Genomic DNA, 18471 nt, shown 5'->3' with positions numbered 1-18471 from the left:
CTCTTTAAAGGAGAAACATGAGGGGCGCCTGGGTGGCGCAGTTGGTTAAGCATCCGACTTCAGCCAGGTCACGATCTCGCGGTCTGTGAGTTCGAGCCCCGCGTCGGGCTCTGCGCTGATGGCTCAGAGCCTGGAGCCTGTTTCCGATTCTGTGTCTCCCTCTCTCTCTGCCCCTCCCCCGTTCATGCTCTGTCTCTCTCTGTCCCAAAAATAAATAAATGTTGAAAAAAAAATTTTTTTTAAAGGAGAAACATGAATAAAGAAACCACCACGGATGCTATTGCATATCAATTTTAACATCTGGAAATGCTTACCATATGTGAACTGCTTTTCATTGATTGATTGATTGATTCATTCTGTAATCATTTGTAGAGTGCCTATTAGGCGCTGTGTTAGGCTCTGAGAATACTACAAATGAAAACAAAACAAGAGGGGCACCTGGGTGGCTCAGTTGGTTGACCATCTGACTTTGTCTCAGGTCAAGATCTCATGGTTCATGAGTTTGAGCCCCGTGTCAGGCTCTGTGCAGACAGAGCCTGTCTCAGAGCCTGGAGCTTACTTTGGATTCTGTGTCTCCCTCTCTCTCTGCCCCTCCTCCACTCACGCTCTGTCTCTCTCTCTTTCTCTCTCTCTCTCTCTCTCTCTCTCTCTCTCTCTCAGAAATAAATAGCCATTAAAAAAAATTTAAAAAGAAAACAAAACAAGAAATGTTTGGTCCCTTACTGATTATTTGACTGGCAAAAAAAATGGGGAAAGAGATCTATAGAAGTGACTCAGCAATTAAAATGATGAAATAGTGCAAAACATGCTATGATTGAGGTAAATCTAGGGTGAGGGGAGCAAATGGAAATGAGGGGTGAGGTTTAGGAAAACTTCCTAGAACAACTGAATCTGAAAAATAGTAAGAGTCAGGCAAAGGGAGATAGCAAGGACATTCCAGACAGAGATGGGCAGGAAATGCAAAGATCTTTTTGCAGAAGGGAGAAGGAACATCCTGTGGTCCCAGAATTGCAAGGGGTTTAGTATGATTGAAGATTTGAATGAGAGATGGAGAGTGGTAAGAGATGAGGCTAGAGAGGTAAGTAGATACCATATCATAAAAGGCCTGTAGGCAATTGTTATGAGTTAAGTAATAGTTCCCTGGAATTCATGTCAACCTGGAATCTCAGAATGCTGGGTCTTTGCAGATGTTAAGGATCTTAAGAGATGGAATCATCCTGGATATAGGGTAGGCTCTAAATCCCAGGACTGTTTTCATTATAAGAAGGGGGGGACTCAGAGAGACACATGAAAAGGAGGCCATGAGAAGATGGAGGCAAAGTTTGGAGTGATGCAGTTCAAGCCAAGGAATGTCAGAGATTGCCAGGAGTCACCAGATTCTAGAAAAAAGTAAGGAAGGATTCTTCCCTAGAGATTTCAGAGGGAGCATGGTCCTGCTAACATCTTGCTTTTGGACTTCAAGCCTCCAGAACTGTGAAAAGTAAACTTCTGTTGTTTTAAGCCACCAAATTTGTGGTAATTTTTTTAATAGTCATATTCTGACGTTTTGAACTTTATGCCTCAGACATTTTTTCCAGTCATTTAAGATTTACTTCAATAAACATTGTCCTGTATTTTGTGGATAGCATTTTAAAATCAGAAGCAATTTTACAAATTTCCATATATGACCGATGACAAACAAAGGACAAAAAATTCAAGCTTTATTAACAATTCTAAGTAGAAGAGAACACAATTAAGAGCTTCCCTGGTTAACATAAGCATTTAGCAAATAAATTATCTTGAATGAAAAAGTAGGAAATCTTTTAATAAAAAACAAAAATCAACACGCAACATGGATAGACCTAGAGGTCAAGTGAAGTAAGTTAGACAAGTAAGTAAGTAAGACAAGTAAGTAAGAAAGACAATACGGTATTATTGCACTTATATGTGGAACCTAAAAAGCAAAACAAACAACAAACAAAGCAGAAACAGACCCATAAATGCAGAGAACAAACTGGTGGCTGTCACAGGGGAGAGGGTGGGGGGATGGGAAAAAAATAGGTGAAAGGGACTGGGAGACACAGGTTTCCAGGTACAGAATGAGTAGGTCACGGGACAAAAGGTACAGCAGAGGGAATAGTCTGTGGCACTCTAATAGTGCTGCATGGTGACAGGTGGCAGCTACATCTGTGGTGAGCATAGCATAACATATAGAGCTGTCCAACCACTATGTTGTATCCCTGAAACTATTATAACACTGTGTCAACTCTACTTCAATTCAAAGAAATCAAGGATAGAAGGAAGAAAATTTTCCAGACGGCAGCTTATACTTCCGTCACAATTTGTATCACTTATATTATACATAGTTAAATAAATACTCATGTTATACTTACAAAATAGATAAGAGGAAAAAACCCAAGTATCAGGGTCTTTCATTTGTTGTCCTTCTTCCAATTTTCTGGATCCATTAGTTGATACACCAACTAAAAATGTGATTCTAGTTAACTACAGTTGAAAGCTTATCAATTAAGTCATCAATAGTGTAAACAAGAAGTTGAATGTCCGATTATTCCTTCATTCTGTGATCACTGTGTTTTCGGAGGATGACATCTACATCTTTGCTGACTACTCGGTTGGCAACCTGTATGGATGTATGCCAAGGTATGATGTCATCTTTCATGCCGTGGAGCAATCGTATAGGGCAGTTCACAGGAATAGGGCTATGTAACAAGCAGTGGTGTTCAGCTTCTTTAATGAAACTGTACTGAATGTCAAAAACTCCTTTTTCACTGTATTTTGATGGCATGGTCCACACACCTTTCATCTATATTTCCTTTTTCACCTCAACAGGGAACTCATTAAACTGTGTCACTAGGTCATCTACAGCTGTAGCTATACCAACAAGAGCAATGACCTTTTGTGGCCTTGGGATTGCAGCATGAAGCATAAGCCATCGACCAAGGCTAGATCCAACAAGTATCTGTGGTCCTTCAGCTAAGTCATCAATTATAGAAAGAACATCTTTTCTCCATTTTCCTACTGTCCATTCTTGTAAGTTACCATCCGAATTACCATCCTGAGTAATCAAACCTTATATAGGCATGACCTAGAGATTTGCAAAACTCTCCAATCGCCAAAGCTTTTGTACCATTCATGTTAGAAATATAGCCAGGGATGAAGATAATTCCCGGACTTTTGCCTTTTAGCTTCTTATAAGCCAAGTTTGAAAGGTCTGGTCGACTAAGAAAAGAGACTGATGACTTTGGTCTGCAAGCTGGGACCCACTGTGGCATCCACTCCGACTTCCTTGCAAGTAACGTGCTGAGGCCATGGTGGAAGCCTAAGAAGACAGCCTCTCTGCCCCACCTCTGATGAGGTACCCAAGAGCCCAGGGCAGCCATGCCTGCCCCTGCCATCTTCCCAGAGGCCCTTCAAATTAGTGGTAATTTTGTACAGAAGCCCTGGGAAACTAAGACGGTCATATTAAGTTTGAACTGATATATAGATATCTACAAGTCAGATGTCAGTCTTGACATATCCTATGAAAAGATTTAAGTAAAAAAGTGACATTATAAAATTGGTACTTTATTTTTTTAAATTTTTTTAACGTTTATTCATTTTTGAGAAATAGAAACAGAGCATGAGCAGGGAAGGCACAGAGAGAGAGGAAGACACAGAATCCAAAGCAGGCTCCAGGGTCCGAGCTATCAGCATAGAGCCCAACACAGGGATTGAACCCACAAACTGTGAGATTATGATCTGAGCCAAAGTCAGATGCCTGACTGACTGAGCCACCCAGGCACCCCTCAAAATTGGTACTTTAAAAAGGTCACTCTGGCTGCAGCATAGAGGACTAATGAGAAGAAAGAGAGTGAATGTAGGGACACATTGGAAAGATCTAGAAAAGGGTGACTTAAATGAGAGAAGGAAATGAAGAGAAGTGGTTAGATTTGTGAAATATTAGACAGGTAGAACTGATAGAACTTGATCACTCTTTTTTTATTTTTTCACTCTTTTTTTTTTTTAATTTTTTTTCAACGTTTATTTATTTTTTTGGGACAGAGAGAGACAGAGCATGAACGGGGGAGGGGCAGAGAGAGAGGGAGACACAGAATCGGAAGCAGGCTCCAGGCTCTGAGCCATCAGCCCAGAGCCTGACGCGGGGCTCGAACTCACGGACCGCAAGATCGTGACCTGGCTGAAGTCGAACGCTTAACCGACTGCGCCACCCAGGCGCCCCCACTCTTTTTAAATTAATTAATTTATTAATTAATTGGTTTTAAGTAAGCTCTACACCCAACATACAACTTGAACTCAAGACCTTAAAATCAGGAGTTGCATGCTCTACTACTGAACCAGCCAGGCACCCTAGTGATCACTCTTTCTTAGATGTGAAGATTTGTGAAGAGTGAAAATTCAAGAACTGACACTCGACATATAGTCTAGCTTTCCCACAGCTCCTTCAAAGAGAGTCTGTTTCCATCTACAGATCTAGCTAAGGTAGAGGACATGAACAGACATGTTTGCACCCCTTGACTCAGCTAAGTTGAGGCAGTCTGATTCTCTCTGGCTATGAACCATGATATTCAGGGCATTCAGACAAATGTTGCTGTGGACTTAGCTTGGAAGGTCACACTGGGTTAGAGTTGCAGGGGCATTAGTAAGTCATAGATTAGCAGAAAAACCTAGTCGTGGAAGGAGGAAATAGATAAAAGTCAAGAAAAGCTATTCAGATGAGCTTGGGAGACTGAGTTTCCTTTGAGGTCTGGTTGTTTTTTCTTTTCTTTGTAAGTAATCTTTACACTCAACATGGGGCTTGAATTCATGACCCCCTATCAAGAGCTGCTTGCTCTACCAACTGAGCCAGCTAGGTGCCCCTGTTTAAATTTCTTATAATTGCCTTTTATGGGGCACGTGGCTCGCTCAGTCATTAGAGCATGTGACTCTTGTCTCAAGGTCGTAAGTCCAAGCCCCATGTAGAACTGACCTAAAAAAATAGATATGGCACAAGAACAAATACTCAGATCGATGGAATAGAATAGAGAACCCAGAAATGGACCCACAAACGTATGGCCAACTAATCTTGGACAAAGCAGGAAAGAATATCCAATGGAATAAAGACAGTCTCTTCAGCAAGTGGTGCTGGGAGAACTGGACACTGACATGCAGGAAAAATCAACCTGGACCACTTTCTTACACCATACACAAGAATAAACTCAAAGTGGATGAAAGACCTCAATGTAAGACAGGAAGCCATCACAATCCTCGAGGAGAAAGCAGGCAAAAACCTCTTTGATCTTGGCCACAGCAACTTCTTACTCAACATGTCTCTGGAGGCAAGGGAAACAAAAGCAAAAATGAACTACTGGGACCTTATCAACATAAAAAGCTTTGGCACAGTGAAGAAAACAATTAGCAAAACTAAAAGGCAACTGACAGAATGGGAAAAGATATTTGCAAATGACATATCAGATAAAGGGTTAGTATCCAAAATCTATAAAGAACTTATCAAACTCAACACCCAAAAAACAAATAATCCAGTGAAGAAATGGGCAAAATCCATGAATAGACACTTCTCCAAAGAAGACATCCAGATGGCCAACCGACATATGAAAAAATGCTCCACATCACTCATCATCAGGGAAATACAAATCAAAACCACAATGAGATACCACCTTACACCTGTCAGAATGGCTAACAGTAACAATTCAGGCAACAACAGTTGTTGGCAAGGATGCGGAGAAAGGATCTCTTTTGCATTGTTGGTGGCAATGCAAGCTGGTGCAGCCACTCTGGAAAACAGTATGGAGGTTTCTCAAAAACTAAAAATAGAACTACCCTATGATCCAGCAATTGCACTACTAGGCATTTATCCACGGGATACAGGTGTGCTGTTTTGAAGGGACACGTGCACCCCCATGTTCGTAGCAGCACTATCAACAATAGCCAAAGTATGGAAAGAGCCCAAATTTCCATCGATGGATGAATGGATAAAGAAAATGTGGTATATATATTTACACTGGAGTATTACTCGGCAATCAAAAAGAATGAAATCTTGCCATTTGCAACTATGTGGATAGAATTGGAGGGTAGTATGCTAAGTGAAATTAGTCAGAGAAAGACAAAAATCATATGACTTCACTCATATGAGGACTTTAAGAGACAAAACAGATGAAAGGAAGGGAAACAAAAATAATATAAAAACAGGGAGGGGGACAAAACAAAAGAGACTCATAAATATGCAGAACAAACTGAGGGTTGCTGGAGGGGTTGTGGAAGGGGGGATGGCTAAATGGGTAAGGGGCAGTAAGGAATCTACTGAAATCATTGCTTCACTATATACTAATTTGGATGTAAATTTTAAAAAATAAAAAATAAAGTTAAATTAAAAAAAAAAATAGATGCCTGGGTGGCTTAGTAGGTTGAGCATCCAAGCCTTGATTTCAGCTCAGGTCATGATCTTGTGGTTTGTGGGACTGAGCCCCAAGTCAGACTCCACGCTGACAGCACAGAGCCTGATTGAGATTCTGTCTCTCTCCCTCTATCTCTGTCCCTACCCCTCTCATGTGCCCTCTCTTTCTCAAGATAAATAAACTTAAAAAATATATATATGTAATTGCCTTTTATGAGATTATCCTTAAACATATGATAAATCATCTTTTATTCAATGGCTTTTCTGTTTTGCAGTCACACTGTCTCATGCTATCATTTTAAGCCAAATTTCTGGCTTAAATAATTGGATAGGTAGCAGTACTATGCATCAAAAGGGAAGTAGTGGAGGAAAAACAAGTTCTGAAGAAAAAGTATGAGTTTAGATTTTGACACTTTGTTTTTGTTGTGCCAATACGATATTTAGGCAAGTCCAGTGTGGACACAGAAGATTTTATGGGAATAAAGTCTTTTGGACCAGAGTTCAGCTCCAGAAGCTATTGCCCTGTGAACATTAATTGATGCTATTTTCTTCCAGGGTAAGAGGGAAAAGAGAATGAAAACAGTGGGAAGTTTGACACTGACGGTCTTCTCTGTTTCAGAAAGAAAAAGGAAACTGCAGAGAAGAATAAGAATGAGTAGTCAAAGGAGTAAAAGAATCAGGAGAAGGTGGAGGGGGGACGATCTGAGTCAAGAAAGTAAAGTACTTCAAGGAGGTCAAGAGCATCAGATGCTGTGGTGAGTCCACTGGTTTTTAGCAAGGAAGAAGCCACTGCTGACTTTGGCACGAGATTTGGAGAAGTAATGAGGGCAGAGGATAGAGTGTGGGTAGAAACCATAGATTATGTTTCAGTGAGCTGACTGTAATGGAAAGAAAAGACATGGAGATAACTAAAAGGGAATATTTGTCTGTTTAACCTAGATGGGAGACACTTGAGCCTGTTTACAGAGTAGGGAAGAAAATAATTTGATAGAATTTAAAGACACTTGAGAAACATTCATTGATCAGTTAAGGTTTCTAGGAATGGGGGAGAGATAGATGCAGTACTTAGTTGAATAATTACCTTCTTTCACTGTGGTGAGAGGGGACATGGTAAAAAAAAAAAAGGAAGCAAGAATGCAAATAAATTTGTAGGTTGACTAGAGAAGTAAAAAATGGGAATTTTTTCCTGAAGAGTTCTAACTTGCCTCTGTGTAGTAAAATGAAACACCAGAGATTAAATTTGTGTTAACTGGAGAAATAGAACAGTAAGGTAATTTGGAATTATAAATTACTTAAGAAACTACCTCTCATCCTAGCCTTACTCTAAATGTGAAACAGGTGTGAGTACTTGGAATCACTTAAGAAGTGACTCATAGAAGGGAAAATCAGAAGGATAAATAAAATCTAATGCTGGTTTTTGCAAAGATAAATAATGTACAAACCCCGTAGGTAATACACAGACACGAATGCACACACATACATGTATGTATATACACATACCATTTTAGGTTTGAAAAAGGAGCTATGATAAAAGTCAAAAGAATTATACCAGAATGGTTTGCACATTCCACGGTAATAAAGTGAAAATTTAGAAATTTTTCTAGCAATATATAAATGACTGAAAGTTTTTTAAAACTTGAAATACCAATATGATTGAAAATATTAGGGAAGGCAGGACCAGCCTGCCTTTCCTATATGAGCTTCATTTCAGTGTAACTAAATAGTTGTTAAGGAAAGATTCTTTTTTGTTGAGGAATTTCAGCTAACAAAGGTAGAAACAATAGTAGAAAAAAAACCCACCATTTTTGCAAATCCTAATGAAAACAGTGGCTCTAAAGATTTTTTTTTTAACGTTTAAATACAAGTGAGTTAACATATAATGTAATAATGATTTCAGGGATAGAATTTAGTGATTCATTACTTATATATAACACCCAGTGCTCATACTAACAAGTGCCCTCCTTAATGCCCATCACCCATTTAGCCCATCTCCCAACCCAACATCCTGCTAGCAACCCTCAGTTTGTTCTCTTTAAGAGTCTCTTATGCTTTGTCTCCCTCTCTGCTTTTATCTTATTTTTGTTTCCCTCCCCCCTATGTTCTTCGTTTTGTTTCTTAAATTCCACATATGAGTGAAATCATATGATATTTATCTTTCTGTGACTGACTTATTTCACTGAGCATGATATACCCTAGTTCCATCCACATTGTTGCAAGTGGCAAGATTTCTTTCCTTTTGATTGCTGAGTAATATTCAGCACTTCTTTATCCATTTGTCAGTCAATGGACATTTGGGCTTTTTCCATACTTCAGCTATTGTCAGTGGTGCTACTATAAACATTGGGGTTCATGTGCTCCTTCGAATCATCACTCTTGTATCCTTTGGATAAATACCTAGTAGTGCAATTGCTGGGTTGTAGGGTGGTTCTATTTTTAATGTTTTGAGGAACTTCCATACTGTTTTCCAGAGTGGGTGCACCACTGTGCATTCCTACCATCAGTGCAAAAGAGAGCCTTTTTCTCCGGATGTTCACCAACATCTGTTGTTACCTGAGTTGATAATGTTCGCCATTCTGACAGGTGTGAGGTGGTATCTCATCATGGTTTTGATTTGTTTTTCCTCGATGATCAGTGATGTTGAGCATCTTTTCATGTGTCTGTTAGCCATCTGGATGTCTTCTTCGGAGAAGTGTCTATTCATGTCTTTTGCCCATTTCTTCACTGAATTAGGAATATTTATTAATGGCTGCTAAAACTATTAGGTGAAAGGCTGATGGTGAACTGTATAATGAATGGATTAGGCTGATACTAAGCTGAATTCAATCATCAATCTCAATATCACTATAAGTGGGACAATCAGACCTTAAGGGCGATCATGACGTGGTGCAATATGAAGTATACCATATGATCTATGAAGAATCCTTAACAAAAAAGTTATTTAACTTAAATACATTCAAGACTTTATCTAATTTTCAGTCTCCCAAAAATAAACAAACAAATAAACAAAGAAGAGAGAAATGAATGAAGTAACACTACAAGGAAATAATCAACCAAATCCAGAGCTATAATATACTGTAGGACAAGCAACCTGATTTTCCAACAAATAAATGGCATGGGGAGGGCAGGGTGGGAGGAGATAAGAAAGAACTTTCATAAATTAGAGAGAATCAAGAGGCAGAACAACAAAAATGCAATGCACTAGATGTTGTTTAGATTCTGATTCAAACCAATAGTAAAAGGATATTTTTTAAACAATCAGGAATTTTTTTTTAGGTGTGATGAGGTGGCTGTGTTGAAAACACCTTATCTGTTAGAGATACATGGTGAACTACTTACAGATGAAATTATATGAAATCTGAGATTTGCTTTAAAATATTCCAGCAAAATGGCACAAAAACAGACACATAGACCAATGGAATAGAATAGAAACCCCAGAACTAGACCCACAAACGTATGGCCAACTCATCTTTGACAAAGCAGGAAAGAACATCCAATGGAAAAAAGACAGCCTCTTTAACAAATGGTGCTGGGAGAACTGGACAGCAACATGCAGAAGGTTGAAACTAGACCACTTTCTCACACCATTCACAAAAATAAACTCAAAATGGATAAAGGACCTAAATGTGAGACAGGAAACCATCAAAACCTTAGAGGAGAAAGCAGGAAAAGACCTCTCTGACCTCAGCCGTAGCAATCTCTTACTCGACACATCCCCAAAGGCAAGGGAATTAAAAGCAAAAGTGAATTACTGGGACCTTATGAAGATAAAAAGCTTCTGCACAGCCAAGGAAACAACCAACAAAACTAAAAGGCAACCAACGGAATAGGAAAAGATATTTGCAAATGACATATCGGACAAAGGGCTAGTATCCAAAATCTATAAAGAGCTCACCAAACTCCACACCCGAAAAACAAATAACCCAGTGAAGAAATGGGCAGAAAACATGAATAGACACTTCTCTAAAGAAGACATCCAGATGGCCAACAGGCACATGAAAAGATGTTCAGCGTCGCTCCTTATCAGGGAAATACAAATCAAAACCACACTCAGGTATCACCTCACGCCAGTCAGCGTGGCCAAAATGAACAAATCAGGAGACTATAGATGCTGGAGAGGATGTGGAGAAACGGGAACCCTCTTGCACTGTTGGTGGGAATGCAAATTGGTGTAGCCGCTCTGGAAAGCAGTGTGGAGGTTCCTCAGAAAATTAAAAATAGACCTACCCTATGACCCAGCAATAGCACTGCTAGGAATTTATCCAAGGGATACAGGAGTACTGATGCATAGGGCCACTTGTACCCCAATGTTCATAGCAGCACTCTCAACAATAGCCAAATTATGGAAAGAGCCTAAATGTCCATCAACTGATGAATGGATAAAGAAATTGTGGTTTATATACACAATGGAATATTACGTGGCAATGAGAAAAAATGAAATATGGCCTTTTGTAGCAACGTGGATGGAACTGGAGAGTGTGATGCTAAGTGAAATAAGCCATACAGAGAAAGACAGATACCATATGGTTTCACTCTTATGTGGATCCTGAGAAACTTAACAGGAACCCATGGGGGAGGGGAAGGAAAAAAAAAAAAAAAGAGAGGTTAGAGTGGGAGAGAGCCAAAGCATAAGAGACTGTTAAAAACTGAGAACTGAGGGTTGATGGGGGGTGGGAGGGAGGAGAGGGTGGGTGATGGGTATTGAGGAGGGCACCTTTTGGGATGAGCACTGGGTGTTGTATGGAAACCAATTTGTCAATAAATTTCATAAAAAAAATAAAAAATAAAAAATAAAATAAAATATTCCAGCAAAATAAAAGTGGAAAGATAGATGAAACAAGAATGGAAGAGTCTTGTGATAATTGTCAAAGCTAGGTGGTAGGTACATAGATTCATTATACTATTTTCTCTACTTGAAATTTTTTATAATAAAATCATTTTCTTTTTTTTAAGTTTTTTAAAGTTTTTTTTTTTTAATGTTTGTTTTTGAGACAGACAGCATGAGCAGGAAAAGGGCAGAGAGAGGGAGACACAGAATCTGAAGCAGGCTCCAGGCTCTAAGCTGTCAGCACAGAGCCTGCTGACACAGGGCTCAAACTCACATGATTTAAGATCATGACCTGAGCTGAACCAATGTTGGACGCTTAACCACCCAGGCGCCCCTATAATAAAATTGGTTTCAAATAATGAAAAAAGCAACAAGTCTGGTCAAGTTACAGCTAAATTCCCTCTAACATTCAAATTACAGATAATTCCTATGTTTACCAAACTATTCCAGAATATATAAAAATATGAAACTCTTCACAATAGTTTTATAAATCCAGCATAGTCATACAAAGACAAAAAAGCAGAACAATAGACTAATTTCATTTATACAGGTTCAAAAACTTTAAATAACATGCTCTTGGATCAAATCCAACAAGGCATTTTTTTAAAATATGACACAATGGAACAAATGAAAAGATTTTCTCAATAGATAATGTATCATCAAATGCCGCATTTCCTAAAATTTCCTAAAATTATTTTGTAAATTTAATTCCATACAAATTTTTTCTTTTATTTGGATCCTAAAATTTGTATGGAAGAATAAATATAAGGTAATAGACAAGAAAAGCATTAAAAGAGAAAAGGAACAACAGTGTGGAAAAACTTGCCTACTTAATATTGGAATACATGATAAAGCTAATATAAAATTAAATCCAAGGGCACCTGGATGGCTCCGTTGGTTAAATGTTTAACTCTTGATTTTGGCTTAGGTCATGATTTCATGGTTTGTGGGATTGAACCTGCTGTTGGGCTCTGAGCAGACAGCACAGAGCCTGCTTGGTATTCTTTCTCTCCCTTTCTCTCTGCTCCTTTCTCTCTGCTCCTTTCTCTCTCTCTCTCTCTCTCTCTCTCTCTCTCTCTCTCTCTCTCTCTCAAAATAAAGAAATAGGGGTGCCTGGGTGGCTCAGTGGGTTAAGCATCCGACTTCAGCTCAGGTCATGATCTCACGGCTGGTGAGTTCAAGCCCTGCATTGGGCTCTGTGCTGACAGCTCAGAGCCTGGAGCCTGCTTTGGATTCTGTCTGTCTTTCTCTCTCCCTCTCTCTCTCTCTGCCCTCCCCGCTTGTGCTCTGTCTCTCTCTCTCTGTCTCAAAAATAAATAAACATTTAAAAAATGTTTTTAAAAATAAATAAATAAACATTAAAAAAAGAAATAGGTACAGTGTAAGTTAAAATTTGATACATAACAAAGGTGATAATTCAAATCACTGAGGAAAGGCTGAATTCTTTAATAGTGTTGGTGCAATTGGGGAGAAACTCAAATGAATCCTGTATTTTATAATATTTCGGAAAATTAATTCTGGTTGGGTTAAAGACATAATTGTAAACAATTAAATTTTGTAAGAAAATGTCAGACTTCACATGAGCCATCAAAGTGCATGAGGAACTTTAATCAAGCCTGGAAACCCAAAAACAGCAACAGAAAAGGTAAACATACCAAATTTAAAAACTTTTTATAGCAAGAAGATAGTATAAATAAATGAAAACATAATAATTTGGAAACATCTATAGAACATCATAAACCCCCATAACCAACAAGTGTTCTGATTCATTGATAGTGAAATGCAAATTAAAGCAACAACATATCACTTTTTGCTCATGTGATTGGCAAAACATTAAATGAATCAGTAGTGTCCATTCCTTATGGGAATTAGTAGAAAATGTTTCACCCATTGTTGGATAAACATGAATTTCACATTTTGGAAAACAATTTAGTAATATCTATCTTATCAAGTTGACTCAGAAAAAGAAAATTAAGTAGTGAGATTAGGTGAGTAGGAAACTATTGAACTTACTTTATGAAATAACATATAACATTAATACCTAAACTTAATAAGAACAGATTAGTTTCCTATTGCTGCCATGATAAATTACCACAAACTTAGTAGCTCAGAACAACCAGATCTATTATCTAATAATTCCACAGGTCCCAAATCTACAATGAGTCTCATGGAATAAATCAAGGTGTTGGCAGGGGCTATGTACTTTCTGGAGGCTCCAGAGGGGAATTCATGATATGGTGTCATAAATTGAGGAGTGTGACCACTTCAGTTCAGAATACATGGTGTCACACAAATATAAATACCTCATTCTTTGACATAGCAATCCCACTGTCAGTAATTTTTTTTAACAGAAACAAATGCATTATTGTAGAAGGATACATGAACAAGAATGTTTATTGAAGCATTTTTTTTTTGTAATAGCAAAAATTAGGACTTGACTTGTACATCCATCGACAGAATGGTCAAATAAATTACAGTCTGCCCATATACGGGAATATTATGCAGTTATTGAGAAAATCAGTTAGACTTATATATACAGACCTGGAAATATTGTCCATGAAATATTAAGTGAAAAAAATGCAACTTGCTAAGTAATGGGCATTATCCCATTGTTAAAAATATATATGTAAATAAGGAGAAGAACAAAATTCCAACATATGAATGTTTCTGTGTCATTGTCTAGTAGGAGGAGAGAGATCATATCAGTTTTATGAAAGGGAGAAAGCTAAATATAAAATAACAATAAACTAGGTATCAGTCTGCTAACTAGACAACTAAAAGGAAACTTGCAGATCTCTAAGTGAGAGGGTGGGATGAATCTGGTTCTCCAATTGTTGAAAAAAACTGCAAGCCTTATTCAGTCACTGCCAGGGGCTATGGTGGCAGCGGCAGGAGTGAAGAAGCATTCCAGGATGATGGGGGTCCGTTAGCAAACTGGAAACAAACAAGGATCCTAACAGAAAACCAGAAAGCCTAGTTACAATCCCACCATCACAATAAGACAGGGAAGAGGCTGGAGCTAAGAGACAAAGGCTTACTACCTAGCACCATATGTTTACACATAATTGTGTGGAGAAGAAAAAAAAAAAAAAAAAACTTTGAATGATCCACATCAACCAGTTACCTCAGAGGTAAGAAGATCATGAGAACTTTCAAACAGGAAAAGAATAAAAACTCCCATGTAGCATTTGATGGATTACAATGTGTGTGTACTATTTATGTAATAATTTTTAAAACCCCACATAACTAATGAAGCATAAAAATAAAAAGTTAAAATTAGAAGTAGATATATCCAGGATCCTGGGTGGCTCAGTTGGTTGAATGTCTGACTTCAGCTCAGGTCATGATCTCACTGTTGGGAAGTTCGAGTCCTGCGTTGGACTCTGCTGACAGCTCAGAGCCTGTAGCTTGCCTCAGATTCTGTGTCTCCCTGTCTCTCTGCCCCTCCCCTGCTCACACTCTGTCTCTGTCTCTCTCAAAAATAAATAAACATTAAAGTTTTTTTAGGGGTGCCTGGGTGGCTCATTGGTTGGGTGACCAACTTCAGCTAAGATCATGATCTCTTGGTGCATGAATTCGAGCCCCACCACAGCTCAGAGCATGGAGCCTGCTTTGGATTCTGTCCTCGTCTCTCTCTCTCTCTGCCCCTCCCCTACTTGCTCTTTCTCTCTCTTTCTCTCTCTCTCTCTCAAAAATAAATAAACATTAAAAAAGTTAAAAAAATTTTTTTTAAGTAGAAATATTCACCCTGAGGTGTGCCCTCAGGAGAGTATAGCTCTGTCACTGTGTAGTAGTAGATGCCTGAGCTGTAGTGCCCTTGGATCTGAGAGGTAGCTGCTCAGGGAACCAGTTTGCACTGTTAAATATACATACAGCTAAATGTATGTATTGGCTTTGAAAAACTTTTTTAAAATTTTTATTTTTTTACAATGTACAGCCCCCTTCAGTGCCCACAGCCCACTAGTGAGGAGGCTGGGCAGTGGTTCAGGGCTGCATGCTTCTCTGGCACAGGTATACTCTGAGAGGCCCACAGAGAAGGGCCCACCATCAATCCATCACTGTGTGCTTGCATTGGCTTTTTAAGCTATTTTGACAATTGTGACAACTTCTTGATGATTGTTGAATCTGGATGCTGGGCACATGGTGGTTCATTTTAATGTTCACTTTAATTTTCTGTAGGTTGGTGTTTTTTCACAATACTGGAGAAAAAACACTCTAATATAATCACAGTTTAGTTTTTAACCACAGCCATGAAAAGAAGAAAATACATGTATTTTTCCTAACTCCAAGAGGATCTGACAGTTCCTTAATGTTCATTTGAATTAATTATGGTAAGATCAGTTACAATGTTGATGAAGAAATCCAAACTGAACGTCCTGTAACAAACAATAAGGAAATAAAATTTCTCAAAACAAACAAGTAAAACAAGCATCATCGTCTCAAAATTAAGGGTAATATAAAACAGTAAACCGTTGTAGTTAAAAATCAAGATGTAACTGTTGAACTTCTTAAATACACCCTAGCCAGGAATCAATTTCATCATGATAAGAAACATCATCTGTCAAGAAAGGACCTTTACCCCAACCTGGCTAATGTTTACATTTTTAGTGTCCTTAACACATCTGATTGGTTAATGAAGCCCATATTTGATCTTTATCTCTGCAGCAAGCTCCCATGCCCAGCTCAGAATTTTGAAACTGTAAAATGTCTGTGTCAACATCTCATCTGCCCAAGATTCCTATTATTGAAACATATGGCACCTCTGTTACAATCTGGAATTCAATTTGATCTAGGCTGAATCAGAGAGATTTGGGCTTATATATAAATTTTTCTGTTTTCTCTGCTCTAGGTCTGTAACTTTGAGAAACCAAGAGTAGGAAGGCTTGGAAGAGATTTATACTTTGTGAGGGCAGTTGCCCTCTCTTAAGTATTCCACATAGCCCCTGCAAGATCATCAGGAGGCTGGAGGCAGTGGGGTTTAGTGTCAATAATATGTATGCCAGCATTCTTATCAAACTCCAGAGCCATCTCTACTTGGGTATGGAAGGCAGACTTTTTTAGCTGTGAAATTCCCCAGGGCTTTCAGATAATGCAGGAATGTGGAGTCTTCATGAAGGAGGTACTAAAGTTCCTGTTGAAAAGGCTTACGGACTGTGTGCTCAGAAGTGCCCTGATGCCCCGAGAATATGGAGCATCTCCCGTGGAATACATTTGTGAAGTGTAGCCAAGGTCTTCTGAAGTTAAGGAGAGGTCTGTAGACTAGGAATATGGTAAAAGTTTGAAATAGCTTCTGTGAGGAATAGGAGAAACATCTGACAAAGCATTTCCTGAAGGACTTTTGGGCTGTGAGGAAGAGTAAGCTGAGGTAAGAGAACCTTATTGCATGATTTTCACAACAGCTTGCATTCAGAGGCTGAGAGGGCTGATGGATGAACATTCAGGGATGATGGGAGGCAAAGGGGCAAAGATGATGAGATCACTGATGAGACAGTGATTGAACTGATATAACCCAGGGTGTAGGCTGAGTTAAAAAAGGAGAGAAGACAGAAAGGAAGGAAAGTTGGCGGTAAACAGAGGAGGTGGTCTCTGAGGGCTTGACTAGTTCAAATGTCAAGTGAAGGAGTAAGATGTGGGAGAGTTAGAAGGTGGTAGTCAGCGAGCAATTTACTGGAATTCAGTGTATCAAAGGTGGAGCACATAGACGTGCAAAGATCCCCAGGTGTGCCTATGGGAGGAGGTAGTTGTTATGGAATAAAGGTCATTGTATATATCAAACTAGAGTGTTGGATGACTAATCAATCCATATGGCTGTTAACACTGAAGACAGCAAAGCAAACGACTCTGGCATGAATTTAGGAGAACGCTGAAATATTGATAGCATGACAGACTGCTTTCGTTTGGAGTATGCGTCCCAGCCCCTACTCTCTATCTGTTGCATTCTGACACCCTGTTCCCCTGTTCTCTGAGTATCTCCCACCACACTTATACCCCTACACCCCACTTCACTCAGAAAAAAAAATCTTCCCCCAAGAGGCCACTCACTTGTTTGTCACTGTAAATTAGGAAAGATCAATAGAAAGGTCCTGGACATAAATCTCTCATTAATTCAAAGGAGAAAGAAGTATAAAATGACAATAATTTATAAGGGAGATGAATGGTTTATCATAATGAGTCAAGAAATCAGAACATTTATTGCAGGTTTACTTTGTGCTTAGCTTAGAGTTTAAGTGCATTGGCTTTGCAGTTCAGCAGTCCAAAGACCAAATCTGCCACTTAATAGCTGCATGAGCAGGGCAAAAATTACTTTATCTCACGAAACTTCAGATTGTTGTCTTAAAATTAAGATAGTACCTCTTACTGCATAGAATTGCTATGAAGATTAAGAGATGTTTCTTGTAAAGTAGAATGTACTTAGAACAACCAGCACTCAATTCCGGCTAGCTATTGTTAACATGCTTCTCCTTCCTGCATCCTAAAGCATTTTTCTGACAGGGTCCTCTTTACTCATCCTAGAATGAAGAGAAATCCATCCACATCTAGTGCTTGCCAGGGAATGTGATGGATCTAGCTTATGACAATCTGGGGTCATGTGCTTCTCTTCCTAACTTGTGGTTCAGTGACGTTGACAGCTGAGATCCACTATATTCGGAATGTTCACACCATGGAAATTGGCAAAAACTTACAAAATGGAAGGAGGGTTGGTGGTAGTGGTGGGGTAGTCAGAGTCTTTTTACCAGCACACTACTGCAATGGGTTTTAGCTTGCATGTTCCCTTCTCAGATCTGTAGCAGATCTGCTGGGCAGCTCCTAGCCCATTCCCAGCCTCTTGCAAGTTTTCATCTAGTGAGACTCTGCTGGCCTGAAATGGTATCTTCTCCTGCCCCCACTATCTCCATCACCCTCTAATTGGTGGGATTTGTGAAACATTGTAATTGCTAGACCCTCTATTTTCACCACTCTTTCTGTCTCAGTGTTTCTGCAGTGTTTACACCAGAGACTACAACATCCCTGGTATATACCCCACTTCCTGCCTAGTTTTTATCATGGAACTTGAATGTTTTTAGGAAGAGAAGGAAGGGAGGACTAGGAGAGAAGATTCTGGCTTCCTCAAACCATGTGGGAGGAGGCTGGCTGTCTAAGGTTTCTCATTGCAGTCTTTTACTTCTTCATTCAGGACAACCGGAAGGGCTTTACAACCTGATTTCTGGCCCACGAGTGCCACTATTTTCCCCAGTGGCATAGGAAAAGAGAGCAA

At 39.1% G+C, this 18471-nt stretch overlaps 1 non-coding gene and 1 pseudogene across 1 annotated transcript; both read right to left on the bottom strand.

Moving 5' to 3' along the window:
- Positions 1 to 2464: 2464 nt before the first annotated feature.
- LOC122473817 lies at positions 2465 to 3401 on the bottom strand (annotated as a pseudogene).
- An 11742-nt stretch (positions 3402 to 15143) lies between these two features.
- LOC122496768 lies at positions 15144 to 15280 on the bottom strand. Its single transcript, XR_006300933.1, has one exon. It is a non-coding gene; the product is annotated as a small nucleolar RNA SNORA42/SNORA80 family (small nucleolar RNA).
- Positions 15281 to 18471: the final 3191 nt, after the last annotated feature.

This window comes from Prionailurus bengalensis, chromosome A1, assembly GCF_016509475.1.
Source record: "Prionailurus bengalensis isolate Pbe53 chromosome A1, Fcat_Pben_1.1_paternal_pri, whole genome shotgun sequence".
Taxonomy (NCBI): domain Eukaryota; kingdom Metazoa; phylum Chordata; class Mammalia; order Carnivora; family Felidae; genus Prionailurus; species Prionailurus bengalensis.
Note: the sequence above shows the minus strand (reverse complement) of the source record. Positions and strands in the feature narration are given on the sequence as shown.